Below are 25,320 nucleotides of genomic sequence, written 5' to 3'. Positions count from 1 at the left end.
GCACATGGGTTTAACCGGTTAACTGGTCACACCCAAAAGAAATTCAAAGAACTCCACTGGAGCAGAAAAGGGTGTCAGCGGATTCTTTCCTGCTTAAATGTAGGGGTCATTCAAGCAAGTTTTCCAGCATCTGTAGTTGCCTATGTCTCCATTCTACAAACCAAGAGCAGCAGCTATTTGTGAAATAAGGTCAAAAGCAAGTCTCATGAGCTGAGACGTCAAGCCCTCATTACTCCTTCAGTGGAAATAAAGTTCTGGGAGGGTTGTTTAAAGGGCAGCCAAGTAGCTATTGCCAAAATGGATACCGTAACCAAGAGATAAAACACTCAAGAAGGATCCAGACCCAAAACTTCACCCAATTTCTCCAGAGATGCTGCCTGACCCACTGAGTTACTCCAGCCTTTTGTGTCTATCTTTGGTGTAAATCAGTACCAGCAGTACCTTTTTATTACATTTTGACTGCTCCACTGCAAAGTCTCTTCAGGGTATGCCTACTTTGAAGAAGTTCTCAGAAGAAAGGCCGCGACCAGAAACGTCACCGATCCATGTTCTCCAGAGATAGTGCCTGATGCGCCGAGTTATTCGCTACAGCATTCTGTGGCTATCTTCGAAACACTCCCTCCCCGATTCAGACATCAAACTTAATTTAGCTCTGAAAAGACTAAACACTGGCGGTATACGAGACCTGAACATAAAGAGGAGATTTGAGAAATATTTACAACATCAGTCAGCATCTGTGGAGAAAGAGATTCAGCCTTCACTACACCTTTCATTTCCTAATCTTATTTAGTTCTGATGCGAGGTTATCAATCTGAAAATATTCTCTCTCTCAGACCCACTGCCTGACCCTAATATTGTGGATGGAGCCCAGTCCATTACAGACCATACTCCCCACCATTGACTCCATCTACGCCTCATGCTCCATCATGAAAGCAGCCGACATAAGGGGCGCCGAACGATGGCTGCCTCGCCAACAGTCTGTCTCGTCTTTTTCCTTCTTTGTATATTTAATTTGTTCTAAAATGTATATTTTCATTAGGGGGTGCTGCACTGGCAGCAGCCTGTCGGCAGCGTGTCCGTCTTTTTTCAACTTTTTTTATTTTTTTAGTATGTTTAAAAGTCTGTTTTTAATGTTTCTTTGTGTGTTATGTGTGGGGGGTGGTGTGGGGGGGTAAGGGGGAAACCGTTTCGGCCGCCTCTTCCATGGAGAGGCGACTTTTTCAGGTCGCCTCCCCCGTGGCCTAACAGCAGGATCGGCGCGGACTTTCCCGGAGACGCGCCCGGAGCTTCAGCGGCGGGCACAGCGTGGACTCTCGGCGCGGAGCGGGTGAGACCTCTCTGGAGGGGAGCGCTCCGTTACGCTGGCCCGCGGCAGCCGGCAGCCTGAAGCCGCGGTCTGCAGAACTCCAGCTGGTGCGGCGTCTACAGCCCGGGATCTCACGTTGGGGACCCGGGGGGAAGAAGAAGCTTCCACCGCCGGCCCGCGGCCATCTTCTACCGCGGGTGCGGTATGGACTTAACATCACCCCAGGAGGGGAGCTTCGACCGCCGGCCCTGCAGACTGCGGTGCTTCCGGCTGCGGCACGGCAGGTACTTTAAAACTTTGACCGCCGGCCTGCGGCCTACACCAGCCTGAAGCCGCGGTCTCTGGTTGGGAAGAGCCGATCCTGGACTCACCTTGACTTTGACTTTGTCCCTTACCATCTGGACGCCCGCAGCAACGGCTGTGGAGGGTGGTGGTCCCGACCACGGGGGAAAATGGAGGAGGACTGGCCAAGCTCTGTGCCTTCCACCACAGTGATGAATGCTGTGGTGGATGTTTGTGTAAAATTTTTATTGTGGTTGTGTTCTTTATTATTGTACCGCTGCTGGCAACCCAAATACCACCGACCTTGGTTGTGTGGCAATTAAATTATTTCAATTATTTCATTTTAGTTTATCTTTAGTTTTGTATTATGCGGGGGTTGGGGGAAACTTTTTAAAAATCTCTTTCCTCGACAGATGTGACTTTTTCCATGTCGTATCTCCATCTGCACTGCAACCTAACCGTGGAGCTGGCAGCCTTTTTGCCGGAGCATCAACCACGGGAGCCTGCGGACTTTAACATCATAGAGATCGCAGTCCCTAGGTTAGGGACCGATTTCGGGAGCTCCAAGCCGCAGGAGCTTTGACCACCCCGATCACGGAAGCTTCGAACGCCCCGATCACGGAAGCTTCGATCACTTCGACTGTGGATGGTTCGACTCCCCTGACTGTGGGAGAAAAGGAGGAAAGATAAGGCTTTATTGTCTTCCATCACAGTGGGGAATGTGGAGGAGCCGCTGCGGATGTTTATGTCAAATTTTTATGTAGTTGTGTGTCTTGTTGCTTTTTTGGTATGACTGTATGGAAAACCAAATTCCTCATATGTTGCAAAACATACTTGGCTAATAAATTAAGATTATGATAATTAAGGATCTTTCCCTCCCCAGTCATTTTTTCTACTCCCCACTCCTGTCAGGTAGAAGGTACAGAAGCTTGAAAATGTGCACCACCAGATACGGGAACAACATCTTCCACTCTATTGTAAGACTTTAGATTAGTTTAGAGACACAGCCCACTGAGTCTGCACTGACCAGCGATCACCCACACATTCGTTCTCATCCTACACACTAGGGACAATTTCATCATCCAGTTCATCTACAAATCTGCACGTCAGAATATGGGAGGAAACCGGAGCATCTGGAGAAAACCCACGTGGTCACAGGGAGAACCTACAAACTCTGTACAGACAGCACCCAAGAGGAGAATCGAACCCGGATCTCTGGTCCTTTAAGGCAGCAATTACCGCTGCACCACTGTGCTGTCCCCTCTCCTAGTGGTCCTTCCATAAGCTAGGTGACAGTCCCAAAATACTTTCACTGCTCTTCAGTACACATGACAATAAACCTAAACCTATTTCTTGCAGTTTTTGATATGGTTTCATCTTGTGTTCTGCTGTGCTTGTCCTGCCTCATGCTCATTAACCCCACTGAGTTACTCCAGCACTTTGTGTCCAACAGCATCTGCAGTGCTTAAGAAGGAACTACAGATGCTGGAAAATCGAAGGTAGACAAATGTGCTGGAGAAACTCAGCGGGTGCAGCAGCATCTATGGAGCGAAGGTCCTTGAATGGAGTCGAGGGGGGAGGTAAAGCGACAAGTGTAGCATCTCATGCGGTTGCAAGGGAAAGTGCCCGGGGAGGGGGTGGTGCGGGAGGGAAGGGAGGTATTGACCAGGGAGTTACGGAGGGAGCAGTCTCTGCGGAAAGCAGACAGGGGAGGAGATGGGAAGATGTGGCGAGTGGTGGGGTCACGTTGGAGGTGGCGGAAATGACGGAGGATTATTTGTTGTATGTGACGGCAAGTGGGGTGAAAGATGAGGACTAGGGGGACTCTGCCCTTGTTACGAGTGGGAGGGGGGGGGGGATGGGGAGAGAGTGCAGTGTTATGGGGTATTGAAGAGACCCTGGTGAGAGCCTCATCTATAGTAGGGGAGGGGAACCCCCGTTCACTGAAGAATGAGGACATTTCTGATGCCCTGGTGTGGAACACCTCATCCTGGGAGCAGGCACGGCATAGACGGAGGATTTGGGAGTAGGGGATGGAGTCCTTACAGGAAGCAGGGTGGGAAGAAGTGTAGTCTAGATAGCCTTGGGAGTCAGTGGGTTTATAGTGGATGTTGGTCAGAAGTCTATCACCTACGATGGAGATAGTGAGGTCAAGAAATGGTAGGGAAGTATCGGAAATAGTCCAGGTGTATTTGAGTGCCGGATGGAAGTTAGTGGTGAACAGCATCTGCAGTTCCTTGTTCCTACATTCTCCCTCCTTACCCATGTGCCTATCCTAATGTGTATCTTAAATGTCACGATCATATATGCCTCCAGCAGCATGTTCCAGGCACTCACGACCATCTATGTAAAAAAATAATAATAAACTTGTTTGGTATGGTTCTTTAAACTTTGCATCTCTTTAAACTATCCTTCTCTCACCTTAAAGCCGTCTTCTAGTATTTGATGTTTCTATCCTGAGAAAAAGGTTCTGACTGTCTACCCTATTTATGTACCTCATAATCTTATAAACTTCTATCAGGCAACTTCTGGCAGCTGAATAGAGGGAAAACTGTTCAAATAAGCAGTCAAGAATACATGGAGGAACTGTTTTGTTTAGAGATGCTGCTCAGAAACAGGTCCTTCAGGCCATTGAGTCAGCATCCACCAGCGATAACCTGGGTCTCTGGCGCTGCAAGGCAGCAACTCCACTGCTGCGTTACTGTGCCACTCTACAACTGTTGAAATAGCAATGATGAAGTGTCTCTTATCTTAAACCATTACTGTAGTAGGTATAGATCCATCTTCAATTTGAATTGTAATGACCAGAATGTAAATCAAAAAGAAATGGGAGAGAGCTTCAGAACATAGGAAATAGGTGCAGGAGTAGGCCATTCAGCCCTTTGAGCCAGCACTGCCATTCAATATGATCATGGCTGATCCTCCAAAATCAGTACCCCGCTCTTGATTTCTCCCCATATCTATTGATTCCATTAGCCCCAAGACCTATATCTAACTCTCTCTTGAAAACATTCAGTGAATTGGCCTCCACTGCCTTCTGTGGCAGAGAATTCCACAGATTTACAACTCTCTGGGTGAAAACGTTTTTCTTCATCTCTCCCTAATGGCATACCCCACATTCTTAAATTGTGACCCCTGGTCTGGACTCCCCCAACAAGGGGAACATTTTCCCTGCATCTAGCCTGTCCAATCCCTCAAGAATTTTATATGTTTCTAAAGTATAAGACGCCCTCTCATCCTAAATTCCAGTAAGCGCAAGCTGCTAACTCATTGCCTCACAAGTCAAAAATCAGTCCCAGTGAAACTTTACAAATGCAGCCAAACTCAGAGGAAACTCTTATCCAGAAACATTTCTGGTCTATTAAATAGTGACTTCACATCTGTTACTACTTACCAAGGGGGGTGGAGGGGCAAAAAGATATCAGATTTCTATCAAGTATAGAGGAATCAGACACAGGAAGTTAAAAAAAGGCTCAATGCTCTTAGACAAAGTGGCCGATGCAAACAAATTGCACTCCGAGTCTTAATGCAAGACTTGTTTGCGAAATTTCAATTCACATTTGCTGCAAGTTGGTTACATTTTGCAGCAGTTTGCAAGCACCCAGAGAGGCAGGCTTAGCATCTGTTACTCGGGAAAACCCACGCAAATGATCTTTGAGGACCTTGTGTGCAAATGTGGAATAGCTTAATTTAGCAAAAGGGCAGCATGCATGTGTTCAGGAAGAAGAGATCACATTTAATTAGCCCACAGGAGGGCGATTTTAATTTCAGAAAGGAAACGGTCTCGTGGAGTGGCAAATCCAATCAAATACAAGATGAATTTTTGGAAAGTTTGGCTCCACTTCACAAAAGTAATTTGTAATTGAGGAGAGGGGTGGGGGAGGGGAGGGCGGAGAGGAGAAGGTTGCACGGGATGGAAAAGTAGCATTAAAAGGGGAAAACCGAAAACATTTTTCAGCGGAATGTTTCAGGTTGCAGACAGAGTAGACCAACAAGTTGAGCCTTCTCAGCGAAGGTCGCCAAAATTAGTGTTCTTACTCAGAACCTGCAACATGGAGCACTTTCAAAGCTGCAGGAAACACGGCAGCCAATATGTGCACAGCAAGATCCCATTACAATCTCAAAACAAGAGATGCAAAGTGCTGGAATAACTCAACGGATCAAGTAGCATCTCTGGAGAACATGGATAGGTGTCATTTCGGGACCCTTTTTTAGATAGAATGTGGTGTGGGGGAGGGGGAGTGGAGAAAGAGGAAAGAAAGCAGGAAAATGGGAGTTGACAGGGGGATGTGGAAAGGGGGACGGAATAGTGGGAGACATGGGTGCAAAAATCCAGATCTTCCCCCTACTACAATTAGTATGAAGGGTCTTGATCAGAAACCTCACCAATGCAGTTCTTCCAGAGATGCTGCCTGACTTGCTGAGTCACTCCAGCACTGTATTTTTTTTTTTTTTAATGAACCAGCATCTGCAGTTCCTTGTGTTTACATTATATAACAATGTGGTGTGTGGATGATAAATAGTATGGCACTAGATAATATACATCCACATCAAAGCAGACAATCTGATTGACAGGTACTTCTCCCCCCCCCCCCCTACACACAATCAGGTTGAAGAATCCCAACCCAAAACATCAGCTATCCACGTTCTTCAGAGATGCTTTCTGATCAGCTGAGCTACTCCAGCACTGCGTATTTTTTTATTTTGTAAACCACTTGTTTCTTCACTATAACCCGTTACATAAATCTATTTAAGCGAGGTTGATGGAGCCTCAGCTGGCGAGGTCTTCCCGACAACAATTTGCTCCGAGCAAACCAGGATCTAGTTTTTATTTTTCATTCATGTGAAACGCCAGCATTTATTGTGTGTCCCTCATTGCCCATGAACTTATCACAGTCAACCATGTTGGAGGGCCTATTCTGTCACTTAGATTGGAGACCCTTGAACTGTCCAATCTTTTATTCACTGGGACTCGGACAATCTTTAATCAGACTTTACCTTGCACTAACCGCTATTCCATTTATCCTGTGGACAGCTTGATTGTAATCACGTATTGACTTTCTGCTGACTGGATAACACACAACAAAAAGCATTTTACTTTATCTCGGCACACGTGACAATAAACTAAACTGATAATGCAAGAGAAACAGGAGAAAGACACTCGGCCCCTCAAGACTTGTCCCACCATTCAATGTGATTATGGCTGATCTACTCCAGGCTTCAACTCCTCTCTGTGCCAGCTCCCCATTGTCCATCTACCTCCCACAGTGAATATTAAGGATTTTATTTTCATTTGCTAAAATGAACATTATTCAGGATAAATATATACAAAATAAAAACTGCGCAAAATCTTTTCAGACCACCCCAGACATAGGCAATTCCAGAGATTTTCTACCATGTACATGAAATATTTTTTACACTTCATAGGTTTTAAGTCTGACATTTGTGAACCATCTGGGTTTTTAATTACAAGCTAGTAATTCATGGTTACATATACCAAAACTAGCATTTATCCCAGCTTTATTTACTCAAATTTAAATTCCCTCGATGCCGTTGTAGGATTCGAACTCTTGTTTTGGGATCCGAATGAGAAGTCGTGGGATTGTCAGCCTGGATTTTAGATTAGTGTCTCCAGAAAGGAACTCGAGCTCATGTCCTTTGGCCTCGGAGCTGGCGGGCACCAAGCGAACCCTGACGGACGCAGGCGAGTGGAAAATGACACCAATGTTGACGGTGAGGGCCAGATAAACAAAATAAACCAAGGCTGAAGACTCAAAACAGTGGGCAGGGCAGACAATTAAACAACAGTACAGTTCTGGTTGCCCCAATACAGGAAGGATGTGGAGGCTTTGGAAAGGGTAGGGAGGAGGTTCATCAGAATGATGCCTGGATTAGGGTATTAACTACAGAGAGAGGTTAGGCAGACTTGGATTGTTTCCTCTAGAGCAAAGGTTGTGGAGAGACCCAATAGAAGTATGTATATTTATGAAAGGCATAGATACGGGGGTCAAGATCTTTCTCCCAGGATGGAAATACAGTATCATATACTAGAGGGCATAGTTTTAAGGAGAGATGAGAAAAGTTTAAAGAAGGTGTGTTGGGATTTTTAATTTTTTTTAAAGGACCGAGTGTGGTGGGTGTCTGGAACACGCTGCAGGGGGTGGTTGTGGAGGCAGAGACGATAGTGGCATTTAAGACTTTTGGATAGGGGCATGGATAGGAGGGAATTGTTGGGATATAGTTTGGAGGGATATGGACCAAACACAACCAGTTGGGACTAGTGTAGATGGGGCATGTTGGTTGGCATGGGCAAGTTGGACTGAAGGATACGTTTCCCGTTGTATGATTCTACAATATGAATAATTAATTACAATCCGATATATATTTTGTTTAAAATTTGTCATTTGTAAAAACTTGTCCTTGGCACAGTGGAGCAGCGGTAGAGTTGCTGCCTTAGTGACAAAGACACAGGTTTGATCCTGACTATGGGTGTTATCTGTATGGTGTTTGTATGTTCTCCCCATGACCACGTCGGTTTTTCCCGGGTGCTCCGGTTTCCTGCCACACACCAAAGACATGAAGGTTTGTAGGTTAATTGGCTTCGGTAAAAATTGTAAATTGTCCCTAGTGCGTGCTAGTGTAATGGGGATCGCTGGTTGGCAGGAACTTGGTGGGCAGAAGGGCCTGCTTCTGTGCTGTATCACTAAACTGGTCAATAAATGACTGATCTCAAGTTTCATCAGAGTTCAATTTCAGGCACATACATAGTTAATCCTTAGTGTATAATTTTGTTTTTTAATAATTCAATAGGAAATGTGATAAACTGCCCAACTGCTTCCTTCAGATTTCATACTGCCGTTTTATTAAAAAAAACTCTGAAACTTTTGTAAAAGGAAAAATCTGCAGGGGAATACTATGATGAGGAAAAAGCAGGCAGAGTCCAAAATACTGCAATGCCAAAATGCAGCGGAATTGGAAGATAGAAGGGAAAAACACCATCCCGAGGGTGGTGCAAGGATCTTGCCGAGGCAGTGGGAAGTGAAACCACTTTGTCTGGCTCATTCATTTACTAACGCAGTCAGGCACGAACAGCCTCTATGATGACACCTCATCTTTGTTTGGTTTCGTTTAGCTTTGTTCATTGTCACATGCACCGAGGTACAGCGAAAAGCTTTTTTCTTGCATGCTAGAGTCAACAGCAAGGGTATTATATGATTATAATCAAACAGCCCACATTGTACATATAGGATAAAGGGAATATTTAGTGCAAGATGAAGTGCAGGAAAGCCAAACAAATAATCGCCTGGAGACATCATCGCCTGAGGCAAAGAACAAAGAAGGTAGAAAAAAAAGCACAAAATCTCACTGGAAGAGACATCATTTCTCTCCCTCCCCCCCCCCCCTCCGCATGAAATATTGCAGCAACTTTAGACTGCACCAGAATAAACTGTAGATACAAGGAACTGCAGATGTTGGTTTACAGAAAAGGACAGAGTGCTGGAGTAACCCAGCATAGTCAGCATCTCTGGAAAACATGGACAGGCAATGTTTCAGGTCTTCCTCAGCCCTCGAAGGCATATCCCGAGGTCAGCATCAAACCTGGGTCTCTAGTGCTATGAGGCGACAGTTCTACTGTGCCGACCCTTTAGTTAATTGCAAAGTTACCCAGCAACCTGATCTGCCAACAAAAAACAAAGTGCTCGAGTAACTCAGCGGGTCAGGCAGCATCTCTGGGGAACAAAAATAGCCCCATTTTGGATCACGTCCCTTCTTCAGACTCAAGATAGACACCCTACATGAACAATCACCGATCCAGAGGTGCTGCCTGACCTACCAAGTTAATCCAGCACTTTGTACTTCTTTTGGTAAACCAGCATATGAAGTTCTTTGTGTCCACATAAAGATGAGAGAACTGGGAACAATGAAGTAGGGGTCTATTCGGCACATCAAGTCTACGCTGGCTCTTTGAACATTGAAGTGCGGTGGCCGGCAATAGGCGTAATACATTAGAACAGGCCAAACCGGTGCGTGCTAGGGGTTCAATGTTAAACTGTTTTGTGACACAAGTCATGGGAATACACACTTGTGATTAGGAATCCAGATTACGAGTGCTGAGGACCTTTAGTTTAGAGATGGTGTGGACACAGGCACTTTGGCTCGCTAATTTCACGCCAACCAGCCATCCCCGTACACTAGTTCTATCCTGCACACATACGTACAATTTACAGCAGCCAATTAACCTACAAACCTGCACATCTTTGGAATACGGGAGTAATCCAGAGAAAACCCATGCAGTCAAAGGGAGAACGTACGGATTGCGCCCGCAGTTAGAATCAAAGCTGTTCTATGGCACTGCAAGGAAGCAACACTTACTGCTGCGTAACTGTGCAGCTATGTTATGGGTGGGTGTTTTGAGGGTGTCCATTTTTCCCCTCACATTCCCTTAAAATTAGCATATCACGCAGTCTTGAAAAAATTCTAGGTAAGGTAGCCAGTGGGAACAAAGAAGTCCTAACTTTCAGAGGAAGGACAGGCTGGGGTGAGAGTTTGAATGCCTTTAAAGAAGGGGAGACAATGAGGAAGGAAAGCAAGCACAGGAACTTTGACAAACAAGAGCCCGTAACGAGCTGCTCACCGACCAATGGTTCTGCCAAGGTCTGCTCCAGCTAGCTCTTACACAAAAAGCCTCCATGCCAATCCTTTGGGAACTTAGATTTTGTGCTAATCAACAATGGGAAAACATTTTAAATAAAATTAACTTGTACTCGCGTCCCAAATGGTTGGGTGGGGGAAATACTTTCAGCTACACCCAACAGGAAATAGAACTTGGACAGAATTTCCTCTCATGTTAGTTATGGACACCAGATTCAACTACCCAACCAGCTTTGGTTGGTCAAACCAACACAGTGGGAGGTTTGGATATGCAACAAGCTGCATTCCTGATAGACACAAAGTGCTGGAGTAACTCAACGGGTCATGCAGCATCTCTGGAGAAAAAGGATGGGTGACATTTTGTGTCGGTACCTTTCTTTAGTTTGAAGAAGGGTCCTGACCCAAAACATCCATCCATTTCCCCCAAGAGGTGCTGCCTGACCCACTGAGTTACGCTAGCACTTAGTGGCTATCTTTGGTATAAACTAGCATCTGCAGTTCTTTGTTTCTACAAGAATTTCATTGTTCCGCTTTCGCTACATATGACAATTAAACACTCGTGACTCTCGTTATTATAAATGCGGGGGAAAAAAGTCGGTCAAAGAAACAGCTCGGAAACAGGCCCTTCGACCCAAGTCGTCCATGCCAGACCCATTTGCCCATGTTTGGCCTGTATCCATCTAAGCCTGAGGCATCTCAGAGAATCACAAAACTGGAGGTTACAAAGGTGAGACCATGGATGAAAATAAGGACTGAATTGTTAAAATGGAGGTAGCAGAAAGAAGCTAACAATGGTACATGGGACAGCAAGCACTGGAATGGCAGGGAAACGAGATGGTGTGGTTCACAAAGTGGGCAAGCTCGGGTTTATTGAGGCTAGGAGAAGTTTGAAAAAATTAGTATTCATCTGTGCTCCAGAAGAAAGTGTTTAAAAACCTTATATTGATTCTTTAATTAGGTTCATAGAATGGATATGAAACAGTGCAGCACAGGAATAGGTCCACATCCAACCCGCCAATCAGCACAGAAGTCCCGATAAGGTTGGGATTGGCCACCACAGGGGGACTGCCAGAGGGGATTTCAAGTGCACTCGAAATGTTGTCTGGATTATAGGAAGTGCCAGACTACCAGTTGCTGGAAAAAAAAGTGGTGGACCTATAGTAAGAATATCATTGAATTGTATGCCAAAAAAAATATCACTGAACATAGGTGCATGAAAATAAAGTACCATTGAACTAGTCGCTGCTTGCACATCATCCGTATTCCTCCATCCCCTCTTTATCCAAGTGCCAATCTTAAAGTCCCTTAAATGCCACTATCATATCCGACTTCTCCACAACCACACCTGGCAATGGATACCAGGCACCCAACACCCCCTGCGTAACTACATCCAGATCCAGAAATAACTTCCCCCCCCCCATATCTCCCTTAACTTTGCCCCTCTCAGCTTATGACTATGTCCTCCAGCATTTAATTTAACCATCCTGGGAAAAAGGCTCTGGCTGTCCACCCCATTGCAGACATTGAACTTTGTCTATGGAAGGGCCGCATAGTGGTGGTGTTGCTGCCTTACATACCAGAGACCCGGAATCGATCCCGACTACAGGTGCTGTCTGTACAGAATTTGTACATTCTCCCTGTGACCACGCGGATTTTTTTTCCCCCCACAAGTACTCTGGTTTCCTCCCACACACCAAAGACATACAGGTTTGTAGGTAAAATGGCTTTGGTAAAAGTAGCAAGTTGTCGCTAGTGTGTAGGAAAGTGTTGACCGCTGGTCAGTGCAGTGTGCTGAAGTGCCCAATCCAGCACTGCATCTCTAAAGTAAAGGAACTGATGCGCTACAATGCTCAGAACCATATTCTGCACTCTGTATCTTCCCCTTGTTCTATTTATTGTACCCAAGTTTGACGATTGTATTTATGTACAGTATTAACTATGAATAGTATGCAAAACAAAGCTTTTCACTGTACCCCTGTGCAAGTGACAATAATAAACCTTAAACTTGTACTGGGAGCTTTAATTCAAGCAGCAGTGTACAAAACACACAAACACTCTTCAGAATAGAAGCTCCCCATGGCCTAGAGTAACATTTCAGGAGCTTCAGGATATCTGGCAAGTTAGATTGCCCTCCTAAGGTCAACATCAGAGTTAAGTTGTTAACATTCCAGCTTCCCCTCTCCCAGCAAAAAACCTTATTTGCCTTTGAAATCCAGTCACAGCTACTCAAGAGCACGTTTTTCAGCTGGAACCTTTATGCTTTTGGGTGGTTTAATTCACAGTGCTCTCATAACTAAACTCAAGCTCTTGCACAGATCAAATTTCTTCCGCTCCTTTCCATATATTTTCAGTGGGATTTCTCTGGTGCTTTCGCACCAACATGTATATGAATTGAAAACGCATGGACTGCCGATCACAGCGTATTCTCCATGCAACCATGCGTATGCTCACTTTCTTTAAAAAAAACACAAAGTAGTATTTGTAACTTTCCATCGAAAGCCGTTTGCCTTTGCTCAGCTTTTACAGCACTCTGTAAGCATTACAAAGAGAAATGAAAATTGAGAAATGCCCACTCCTTTGCATAGATAACAATATGATGCTTTTAGGTTAATTGATTTTAGGGGCAGCACAGTGGTGCAGCGGCAGAGTTGCTGCCTTGCAGCACCAGAGACCCTGGTTCGATTTTGACTATAGGTGCTATCTGTATGGAGCTTGTACGTTCCCCATGACCTTGTGGGTTTTCTCCAGGTGGTCCGGTTTCCTCCCACCCCAAGGACGTCCAGTTTTGTAGGTTAATTGGCTTCCATAAGATTGTAAATTATCCCTAGCGTGTAGGGTAGTGCTACAAGCGAGGGTAATCGCTTGTAGCCACAAACTCGTTGGGTCAAAGGGCCTGTTTCCATGCTGTACCTCTAAAGTCCAAAGTCTAGATTAAAACATACAGCATGGAGTCCAAATTGATAGTAAGATTAAACGAGAACTTACCAGTTAGAAGTTTGATCTTTATTTTATGAGGAGTTACGATGAGGGATTACGTGAAGAAGGCCGTCAGCCCGCATGCGCTTCAAACTTCAAAGCAGCGGTGGGAAATCACAGATAGTAGTAGTTGACCTGAACATTAGAGAGGACTACAACCTACCAGATGATCTTTATAATATGAGTGGGAGCGGAGGGCACGTAATCCCTCATCGTAACTCCTCATAAAATAAAGATCAAACTTCAAACTGGTAAATTCTCGTTTAACCTTATTATTTCACTTTGGAGTCACGTGAGTGACTAGATGCAAGATGGCAGCGTTGGCTTAACAGCTGCGGCCCACCTGCAGTCCTTCTGTTTTTTTTCTTTCTCTTTGTTCCTATGTCATGTTTTAGTTAATTTTGTTTTATTAAGTTGTGTGTGTGTGGGGTGGGAGAAACATGTTTTGGTCTCTTCCTTCGGGGGATGCGACTTTTTTTTCTGTCGTATTCCCCGTCCCCATCTCCGTCTGTGCCGAGGCCTAATGGCGGAGCTGGCTGTGGCGGTGGCAGCGGAGACCCGACTCGGCCCCGGAGCTGTGGCAGCAGCGGCGGAGACCCGACTCGGCCCCGAAGCTGTGGCAGCAGCAGCGGCAACGGAGACCCGACTTAGCCCCAAAGCTGTGGCGGCAGCAGCAGCAGCGGAGACCCGACTCGGCCCCGAAGCTGTGGCGGCGGAGGCAGCAGCAGCGGCAGCGGAGACCCGACTCGGCCCCGAAGCTGTGGATGCGGCAGCGGCAACGGAGACCCGACTCGTCCTCGGGGCTGTGGCAGCGGCAGCGACCACCCGCGGAGTTTGAACCGGCCCGTTCGCGGAGCACGGTTGAGCCGCGGGATTTACCATCACCCGGTGAGGTCACAACATCTGGAGCCTGGATCGCCTCGGCGCAGAGGGAGAACAATAGAGGGAAGAGACAGAGACTTTAAGATTTTGCCTTCCACCACAGTAAGGAGGTGTTTGGTGAACTCACTGTGGTGGATGTTAAATTTGTGTTGATTGTGTGTTTTTGTCATTTTTTATTATATGTATGACTGCAGGGAAACGAAATTTCGTTCAGACCGAAAGGTCTGAATGACAATAAATGAATCTAATCTAAAGTGAAGACTTTGAAGCTCTGTGATTTCATGCCGGAAACTAGTCCAAGCGTCACACTGCACCAATTGACCATGGATGAGTGAGAATGATTTAAGCATTCAGACATGACGAGATTGTTAAAAATAATGCTGATGCTTTAATTATCAAAAAGAAAAATAATAGCGACCCCTCCCATCCTGGGGGGAAACTATAAGACAGAACTTAAAACAAAGCTGGCAAAGACTCCTGGTCCGGCAATGGGTTGATTGTAAAATCTCTGAAATGTCTGTTCATTGGCCCATCCTGCAGCCGCTAGGATGAGGTCGAAGGGGATGTTCATTGCCCTTGCTGCCAACGTAGATGTAGCCCTGGTGGCGTGAGATTTAAGTGTCAGTGTCCACTCCTGCATTGGCCAGGACCTCTCTTAGCCATCTAGAGATGGTTTATACCGATACCTTTTTGTACGGTTTTTTGAAGCTAATGAGTACAGATAACGCTGTGCCTCTAAGGTTCTTGGTGACCCTGATATATTGAAGAATGTGTGTTACCACACACAACCGTGGGTCCATGTGGTATGCTAAAACACTAGTTTAAGTCCTGACACCCCCACTCTGCTCTGTTTAGGTAAATCATAAATGTAAAAAGTAATATTATTGACAGATGTGGCCATGTTGTCCAGTCGTAATTTGTGTGGCGTCTGGACACATTGTGCTGAGACCAGCGCCATGAGCATGACCATCTTGAGGGTGAGTTTGGATAAAGGGAGGGACAAAGCTGGTGCCCACTGGCGAAGCAGTGTTATATTTAAGAGGGAGTTAGATGTGGCCCTCGTGGCTAAAGGGATCAGGGGGTATGGAGAGGGCAGGTACAGGATACTGAGTTGGATGATCAGCCATGATCATATTGAATGGCGGTGCAGGCTCGAAGGGCCGAATGGCCTACTCCTGCACCTATTTTCTATGTTTCTATGTTAATACCACGCTTACATCCCATACCTCCGTGTACCTGGGTCTGGGCGGTATGGTATTAAAAATACCCTTCATAAATCTCGTTATCAACGGGTGTGATCCTACAGAATGATGGCCCATACCCAGCACTAAATATGCGGATAATGCGCTCCTGGCACTGTTGATGGCACTTTAGCTCAGTTTCAGATCATAGAATAGGGTAGATAGAAACTCCAATACATCTGTAATTTGTGCTGTTTCATACGTTATGCCTGTGGATAAACAGAACATCTCCCACTTCTTGATGTGAGAGATGTACTGTTTTTTAGTACTGTTGCTCCAGGACGCAGTTATCACATCCACTGTCCGTTCTGATAATCCGAGCCTCAGGTATGGTCTCCTCAGAATCTGCAAAAGAATAAATTGAACCGGTCATGAAGTGGATCGCTATTCCCTGTTGCTGGGTGAACCAGCAGATTCCTGCTTTTGGGAACAGCCACAAAAGGCTATGTCATCATAGCCAGGACTAGTGGAAACCAAGACTGTGTAGGCCAGTCATGTACTACTAAAAACGCCCGAGGCGTTGACTTGCTTGATTTTGCCTAACAGCGACTGAAGCATACAGAAATATTCCTCCCCAGTGTGGCGAGAATGCATCTACTGCCACCGCTCCTGGATCTGGTTCCCTTGATACATATTTGGGTAGCTGGTGATTTAGCCTGGATGCAAATAAATCAATATCCGGTATGCCATACCGAGCAACAATGTTTTGAAATACTTCATGACTCAACATCCATTCTGAATCGTCATTAAATTTCCGTGATCTAGTGTCCGCCACCATATTGTATCTACCTGGTAGATAGATGGCTGAAACCCAAATGTTCCTCGTAATACACCAGTGTCAAATAAGGTTAGCCAATTTGTCACCAGATAGTCTTGATTCCACCCATGTGATTAACATATGCCACCGCTGTAGTATTGTCCATTTGTGGTTGAACATGCACATGCTGCATATTAATGCAATCAGCCTTCAGCCCATAGAGTGCTCCAAAACCTCTAAGTAGTTAATACCATGTTGCTGAAGAATTAGTGACTCTTGCACATTCCACCTACCACCGCAGCTAGAGGTGGTATTGGTAGCTCCCCAGCCGAGGGCGCTTGCATTGGTTTGTAAAATAACAGACGGTGAATTGATTAAAATTTTCTGGAGCAATCACGAATATTCGTTACCCATCATTGTAATTCAGCAGTGGCCTCTGCTGGCAATCGCATTGGTCTACCGTAGTGACCTGCACTGAGTTTGAGTGCCTGCTCCTTGGCACATTGTAAATATGATAATGCAAAGGCCCGAAATTGTTCTGCTGGAAAAGGCAGCCACTAGTTTGCCAATTACACTAGCTACTTGTCTAATCGTATGCAGCTGTTTTAACAATGAGATTGTTACAAGCTTTTATCAAATCTGATCACTTGTCCCAGGGCAGAGTCACTGACATGTTAGTTTAGTTAATGGTGAATCCCAGGTAATCAATTACCCTGGCAGGTATCAATTTGGACTTAACTGGATGGATGAGACACCCCAATCTTTCAAGCATGAGCTTGGTGGCTGAAGCAGATGATTCAGCTAATTTCATAGTTTCCCTTATGACAAGATGTAATCCAATATGCCATGACAATATGATTCTGGGTTCGAAGTAGTCCCAGTACTGGTTTCAATCATTTGTGAACAGACTGGGGCTGAGGTTAGACCATTAGGCAATGCTTTAAAAACTGCCCCAATTGTCCCATCCAGTTAGACTTCAAATATCTCCAGTGCTCCCTGTGAACGGGTACCGAGTAGTATGCATCTTTAAGGTCAATGCATGCCATATAACCTCCTTTAGATATCAGTTGTATGGCAGTAACAAAGTTTATTCATTTTAAAGTGTTTATGCTGCACAAAAGTTGTTGAGTTCGGTCAAGTCTGGGATGATACAGCATCCTCCAAATTGGTAAGGTTCATGAGATGACCTCTCAATTACCTCTTTCTTATGTAAATTTTTCAATTTCAGTTTGTACTTCCAAACTTTCTTATTGTGAAAAAACATGTATGGTGGGGTGAAATTGTGAAGGGATTCTATTTGGAACCTTGTATACTGTGCGGTATAAACGGGTCTAGAGTGATCCAACGCCATTTTTGCAAGAATATTGCAATCTTCCCCCAACTTGTGACCGAGCCATGTTTGACGTGTTCCATAAGGAACTAGATTCACATACCTCCGATGTTACTGGTGGTAGGGTGCCGGTTTCCACTCCCGAGATTTGGGGGTTAGTCCTGATAGTGGGTGCCCTCCCGCGCATCCTGGATGTTGGCCGGCTTGGGCCTTGCTCTAAAAGGCTTCTGTGTCGCCTGTTCCGGTCTTCCACCAGTGTACCGCCTGGTGTTGTAGGGAGCGTAGGGGTGTTGCCGCCGGTATGGTGAGACTCTAGGCGTGGTGGGGACGTTCATTAAGCACACCGTCTTTGCCTCATCTAGCTCCCGGATCCGTTTAGTCAGGTCTTCCCCGAACTGATAGTTTGCCGGTTGGATGTTGCTGGCCTTGCACAGTGCAGCAAATTTGGGGTTTAGTGCCGGCAGGATGGCATTCTTCCGCAGGCAATTAATTTCAAAATATGCATTGCACACGAGACCCATGGCGTCCTGCTGAGTGTCTGATAGAGTCTCCCCATCCACTGACCTGGCGAACGCTGTTATGCCTGAGGCGAGCAACTTTAAAATCTTTTGGAGCCTTACGTCCTGGGCTCTGATGCCCGCTCCAATGATGCCCCAGATGGAGTGGTTCACGACTGGCACATATAAAGGTGAACAATAGGCAGGAGCATGATATTTATTTATTGTCTCCTCCATGGCCAGGTCTTGTAGCTGGTGAGATGCCAGGTAATGTATACCACTGGCTAGGTCTTCGTCGAGTGGTTCCCCAGATTGCGACGGGATGGCAAATCTTGATGCCAATACTGGCACTTCTACCTCGTGCCCCCGAGTGTACTCACCAGCTGTGCCACCGAACTCAGAGTCAGCTCGATACTGACCTCCTGTGCTCCCTTCCCCAGAGAGGGAGACACTGTGCAGCCCTGTGACGGGTGCCGCAGGTGCAGTCCCCCATGGAGATCCGCGCTGATACAGCTCCCTCCTTCGGAGCATATCATTTTGGAGCCACCTCTCCAATAGGTGCTCCTTGTGGGCGAGTCGTCCACTGGCGCTCCCCAGTGTAGGAGGGGAATCCTCCTGGTCCGAATCATCTGAGTCCATGGGCCTGGCAGACTTATGTGTGGCTTTCCGCCCAAGTGGTACTGCCACGGTGCCATCTCCCGGCACCAAGTCTGCTGTCGTTGTCTCCACCGCCAGTGACCGCGAAGGTGATATAGACAGCCACCCGTTAGCCGCATTCCCGTGGTCTTCGGTGGCCGGTTTTGCCGTGGACAGTCTCTTCACCTTCGAGGAATGGTTCAAACTCGTCTGTAGATATGAATTTTACAGAACTAAGCAAAAAACAACCTCAGAGAAAGTTTAAACACTTACCTGAGGCTTTTAAACTTACCGCTGGAAGGAGCAACGCACCTGCCAGTCAGTCGTTGCGCAATGCGTTAGTCGTAATGACGCGCATGCAGGCTGACTGCCTTCTTCACGTAGTCACTCACGTGACTCCGAAGTAAAATCACCCATTCACTCTAGTTCTGTCTTATCCCACATTCTCATCCATTCCCTAAATAATATTAGAGACTAATTAACTTACAAATATATACATTTCTGGAATGTGAGAGGAAACCAGAGTAACAAAAAGAAAAGCGGTCACGGAGAACGTGCAAACTCCACACAGTGCTAGAAGTTAGGGCAGCAAGCCTCAGAGTCATACAGCAAAGCAACAGGTACTTCAGACCAACGAGTCCATGCCGACTAAATGTTCCATCTAAGCTAGTCCTAATTGCCCACTTCGACTAATAGCCCCATAACGACTTAATAATAATAATAATAAATTTTATTTAATGGGCGCCTTTCAGACATCTCAAGGACACCTTACATAGCAATCGGAATAAAAACATATAATCGGAATAGAACAGGTAAAAAAGACATCAGAGACAAATTAAAAACAGAATTCAATCCAAAAACAGAAAATCATAAACAGTGTGAAGAGAGAGCAGCGGCAGCCAAAGCGCGCCAGCGTCCACTCTCTCTTCACGGCAGCCATCTTGGACACAGACTTAATCATGCATCTGTCCAAGTAGCTTTTACATATTGGTATTGTAACTGCTTCATCTACCTCCTCTGGCAGCTCAGTAACCCTCTCACCTTAAATGTCCTCTGGCTCTCGATTCCCCTTCTCTGGGTGAAAGATTTGCCATGCATTCACCCCTTCTATTCCCCAATGATATTATGCATCTGTATAAGATTTCCATTCAGCCTCCTGCAAATCAAGGAATAGTCCTAGACTGCCCAGCCTTTCCCTATAGCTCAGGTCCTGAAGTCCTGGCAACATCCTCGTAACTCTTCTCTGCATTCTTTCCAGCTTAACGACATTGATTCTATAGCAGGGTGACCAAAATACTCCAACACGATACTCCAAACGCGGCCTCACCAGCATCTTACACAAGTGCGCATAATGTCCCAACTTTTACACTCATTGTCCCAACTGATGAAAGCTAATATGCCAAGAGCCCTTTTTTACCACACTACCTGTGATGCCAGTTTCAGGGAACTCCTAGATCTCTCTGCTCTACAACACTTTCCAGAGCTGTACCATTTACTGAAGGCCCTGTCGTGGTTTGACTTCGCAAAATGCAACACTTCACATTTATCGGCATTGAAATCTATTAGCCATTCCTCAAAAGGACATAAAAGTGCTGGAGTAACTCGCAGCTCGGGCAGTACATGGATTTTTTTTAAATGGATAGGTTGACTTTTTGGGTCGAGACACTTCTTCAGACCTGCCCAGCTGATCAAGTTTAGTTTAGTTTAGAGATACAGCACATAAACAGGCCATTCGGTCCTCAGAGTCTGCGCTGGCCAGCAATCTCCACACATTAATGGAGGGGGGGGGGGGGGTTAATGCCAAAGCCAATTAACCTACAAACCTGCACGTCTTTGGAGTGTGGGAGGAGACCAGAGCTCCCAGGGAAAATCCATGCAGTCACGGGGAGATCACACATATTCCATATAGACCATACCCGAGGTCTGGATCGAACTTGGGTCTCCGGCAACTTTACATCTGCACCACCATGCCACCCTAAACTTCAGCATCTGAGCCATCGAGGAAGGACTTTATTTCATGGTGTGCAGGGGGCTGTGGAGATCTTATAGGAGTGCATAACTGTTCCAGCTATAATTTTTGATAATCTTCACTGTCTGCAAAACCACCCAGTTTATTGTCATCTGCAAAGTTCTCTCTCTGGCATGAAATTAAGCATGAATGAATGCAGGCTGGGCCACATGGAGATTGAGAGGCAAACCACAGGTTTGATCTGTGATATTGAAGTCAGTGGGAGGCATCAACCCATTTACTCTGAAGTAACAAATGGAGTGGTGAGCCTGTGGAATTCTCTGCCTCAGAGGGCAGTGGAGGCAGGTTCTCTGGATGCTTTCAAGGGAGAGCTAGATAGGGCTCTTAAAAGTAGCAGAGTCAGGGGATATGGGAAGAAGGCAGGAACGGGGTGCTGATTGGGAATGATCAGCCATGATCACATTGAATGGAAGGGCCAAATGGCCTGCTCCTGCACCTATTGTCTATTGCATCCTAACAAGGACTTTAGTTTCCCTCCACCCCAAAAATAAATATTTCTTAACCTCCCCCCCCCCCCACAGGTACTGTGGATATTCCAGATTATGAGAAGTAGTGACAAGATCACAGAATTGGACTAAAGATTTAAAAATAAATTACTGGCAATATCAGGTCATCAAATATAAAGCAGGAAATTTAAACCTACACAAGCATAATATGTAGGTTAAATATTATGGTTAACCATTTTAACCCCCCTTCAGATTGCCATACCAACTTCTGTTCGGGGCCTCCATCACCAGAGCAAGGTCACACAAAAACTGGAGGAACAGCACCTCTTATTCCACTTGGGTAGCTCACAACCTGGTGGTATGAACATTGAATTCTCCAATTTTAGGTTACTAACCATCAACCCTTCCCCCTCCATCTTTTTCCTTCCCTTACTTCCCTGTGCCCCATTTGGGTGCACACCCATTTCTCCCATCGCCCTTATCTTTCTATCTGCATCCCTTCATCCAGCCTCACAATTAATTCCCCCGCTCCTTATTTCACAGCTTGTGTCTCCTCTTCATCTTTAGCCTTTGTCTGTCCATCTGCCAATTAACCCCTCCAAACTCAATCCACCCATCACTTGCCTCATCTCCACCTCTCTTCTAGCTTCCCCCCCTTTCCCCCCCCCCCCCAGGTACCAGTCAGTCCGAAGAAGAGTCCCAACCCAAAACATCAACTATCCTTGTCCCACAGAGGTGATGCCTGACCCTCCGAATTACTCCAGCGTTTTTTTTTTTTGCTCAAGTTTCCAGCATCTGCAGTTCCTCGTGTCAAGGAAATTTATAAATACAGGTCCACCACCGATTTTCTGGCAATTGGTGGTCCAGCACCTCCATTAATCCGGTCAAAATTACAAGAGCACACTTCAAATCTCCCAACAGAACCACCTCCCCCACCCCCCCTTCCCCAACCTCCCCACCCAGGGATGTTCCCCTGAAAATGTGGCACCTAGGCCAAGTGGGGCAGCCGATCTTGACCTCATCGGAGCTTTCGCACCATTGACAGGTCACGTTTGCCCCCTGCGGCCGGGGCTCTGGAACTCTGTCTCCATAGCCGAGTTCTGAGGCCGACTGCGGGCCGTTCTGGTAACGTTGGACTCCTGAGGCTGTGACTTCTGTTGACAAAATGAATAACCCAGACAGGCTCTGGAACCAAGGGTGCCAGAAAATCGGTGGTGGGTCTGTATTGTCATTGTACCAAGATGCAGTGAAAAGCTTTTGTGAAATACTGTTGGTTAATGAGAATGTTCATTTACATTGTAACTTCATACTACTTTACTGTGGAGAGACCAGAAATGCATTTGGCAAAAGAAAACATTGAACATGTTTCTCACTCACAGGAGAATCTGGAATGCTGTCTGTATTAATCACTGAAGTACATCCCATTTCCTGTACAGATGGCGGTAACAGCTTCCAGCAGAGCCCTTAGTTTTATTCACATTCTCCAAGCCTTGCGTTTCCATTTCATTACCTTAATGCAAAACTGATGGAGTTTATCTTTCTCAGTCTTGCTTCAGCATCCCCGACAAATGCAACTAGTTCCCATTACATTGCAGAAAACTACAGTAATTGGTGGAGCTTGACGTTGACGTTAGAATTTAGAGATATAGAATGGAGACAGGCCCTTCAGCCCATCGAGTCCGGGCCGACCATCGTTCACCCTTGTACACCAACAAACATACACTGGGGACAGTTTTACAACTTACCGAAGCGCATTAACCTACAAACTGAAACATCTTTGGAATATGGGAGGAAACTGGATTACGGGGAGGAAACCCACCCGGTCACGGGGAGAACGTGCAAACTCCACACCGACAGCACCCATCAGGATCGAATCCAGGTCTCTGGCGCTAAGGCAGCAGCACTACCAGCTGCGCCACTGTGTCGCCCCTTGAGCCTGACCGACAGTTTAAACTCCGCAGTTTGTAAAATATCAGTGGGAAGGTCATCACTGTGAACGGGCGATTGATGGTCAGTGTGGACTCGGCGGGCCAAAGCGTCCTTTTCCATGCTGTATCTCTAAACTTTGCCAAAACTTTGGATCAAGTATATTCCTCAGCTGTAAGAAACAGAAAGTTAAGTAAAAATATCAATATCAGGAGAGGGTTCAGTGAAACTGCTAATGCAAACATTTAGACAAAAACCTGAACCATGACTCAGATAAATTGATACAGATAAGCTCTTCATTGCATCCTAAACATTGGTCAATGACGTAGGTCTATTGTATCTTTTTAAATGCTTTGTCCTTTATTTGCAAAGGATCAAAAGTTCCTCCTCCTTAGAGCCACCTCAGATAGCTACCATATTAAAAAAACACTTGCAACTCAACTCTTTCACAAAAAATAACTTGAGAGAGCATTGATAAAAGTCACACACGTACTGGCATACCAAGACTGTCTGTTTTCACTCCTGCTTTTGATTCTAGCCTGGAATCAGAGTGATGAAAAAGGATTAGCATGAATGGGTGCATGATGGTCCACATGGAATCAATGGGCCGAAGGGCTTTGTCTCTATGCTGCCAGACTCTTATGACACCAACTGCAAGCCACATTACTACAGTTTTTGCACATAGATAAATGCAAGACACTTTGTAACCTTCTGAAAGAGAGTTGTGGACGGAGCCCAGTCTATCACACAGACCATGGATAAATGTACAAACAAGAAATTGCAGATGCTGGTTTATACCAAATATACACACAAGGTGCTGGAGTAACTCAGCAGGCCAGGCAGCACCTCTGGAGAAAAAGGATGGGTGACGTTTCGGGTCAAGACCCTTCTTCAGACTATGGATCAATTCATTTTCACTCAGACTTGCATCCACCACACAAAGAAAATTGTACATCAATCAAAAACTGACCTTGAAAGGCAGTTTATCTATCGTGTTATCAACCATCACTCTGAGATAGCCAAATGAAAAAAGGTTTCAGACATATCGACGTCACAGAGTCACAGAACATCGAACAGTACAGCATTGGAACAGGCCCTTTAGCCCACAATATCTGTGCTGAACATGCCAAGAAACTAATATCTGCCTGCACCGTGATGCATATACCTCCATTCCCTGTACATCCATGTGCCTATCTAAAAGCCTCTTAAATGCCACTGTCGCATCTGCTTCCACCGCCACCACAAGCAGCATGTTCCAGGTAATTACCACCTTGGTTTAAAAAAAAAAAAACTTGCCCGCAACGCTCCTTTAAACTTTGCTCCTTTCAAGTCTAAAGTAAAGTCCACCTCCAGAAAGAATTCAGAGATTTTTTTTCTTAAATCACTTAATTCAAGGGCAATTCAAGGTGACGGACAAATGACAGATTTGCCAGCAAGACCCACATCCCACGGTGGAATGATTAAAAAATACAAACAGGATGTGTGTCCAAGGGCACGATGAAAAAACAAAACGATCACCCATTCTAAAGCCAAGCAGTGGCTTCAAACAGGAGCCACATCTGTCAAATGTCCTTTGGACCAAACGATTACATAACTTTTTGGAAACATCTGCATTTCCAAGCAGATGCATGTGAAGCCAGTAACCATTGTAAAAACACTGTAATAAAACATAAGGGAGGAGATAGGGCCATTTACCCCAGTTAACACGTTATTTACCTCAAGCTAATTACATCCCCAAGTTAGTGACAGACTAGTCTCCTCCAAAATATTTGGTTCCTCTTGAAATACACTTACCCTGCTCACCTCCAATTCAATTTTAAAACTGAATCTTAATTTTAAAATACCTCCAAGTTAAATTAATGCAAATTTCTGAATGGTCGTGTCAATAAGTTTAGCATTACAGTGTATCGCAAATGTAGTGTTCACTATTTTTTCCAAACAGATGCACAATTGTCCTTCCTACCCCTCTCCCAAAAGAGTCTGGACAAGGGCCCGAGGTGTAGGGAGTGGTTGGGCTGACATGGACTTATCATCATCACAGGTACCAAGACAGAGTGTAAAGCTGTCCAGTCAATTAAAAGACTATACATGAACACAATCACGTCATCCACAATGCACAGTTAAAGGATAAAGGGTACAACATATAGTGCGCACAAGATACTGAGGGGTGATCTTTTAGAGGAACATAAAATCACAAGGTGCATCGATAGGTAGGCCAAATGCAGTCTTTTCCCCAAGGAATTGAGAAGTGGAGGATAGATAAAAATGCTGTAGAAACACAGCAGGTAAGGCAGCATCTATGGAGCAAAGGAATAGGGGACGTTTCGGGTTGAGATCATTCTTCAGACCCTATCTGGGTG

At 45.5% G+C, this 25,320-nt stretch overlaps 1 protein-coding gene and 1 long non-coding RNA gene across 3 annotated transcripts in view; both read right to left on the bottom strand.

Moving 5' to 3' along the window:
- The window catches only part of slc9a3r2 (SLC9A3 regulator 2), a 92,800-nt gene that overhangs the window by 49,140 nt on the left and 18,340 nt on the right, over positions 1-25,320 (bottom strand). The window lies entirely within an intron of this gene.
- Positions 2,428-24,920, bottom strand: LOC116970064. The gene is made up of 3 exons (XR_004410994.1): positions 24,909-24,920; positions 6,647-6,652; positions 2,428-2,571 (listed from the first exon to the last, which is right to left on the bottom strand). It is a non-coding gene; the product is annotated as an uncharacterized LOC116970064 (long non-coding RNA).

Source organism: Amblyraja radiata, unplaced genomic scaffold, assembly GCF_010909765.2.
Source record: "Amblyraja radiata isolate CabotCenter1 unplaced genomic scaffold, sAmbRad1.1.pri scaffold_4_ctg1, whole genome shotgun sequence".
NCBI classification, from domain to species: domain Eukaryota; kingdom Metazoa; phylum Chordata; class Chondrichthyes; order Rajiformes; family Rajidae; genus Amblyraja; species Amblyraja radiata.
The sequence above is the reverse complement of the archived record's forward strand: the minus strand, read 5'-3'. Positions and strand labels throughout refer to the sequence as shown.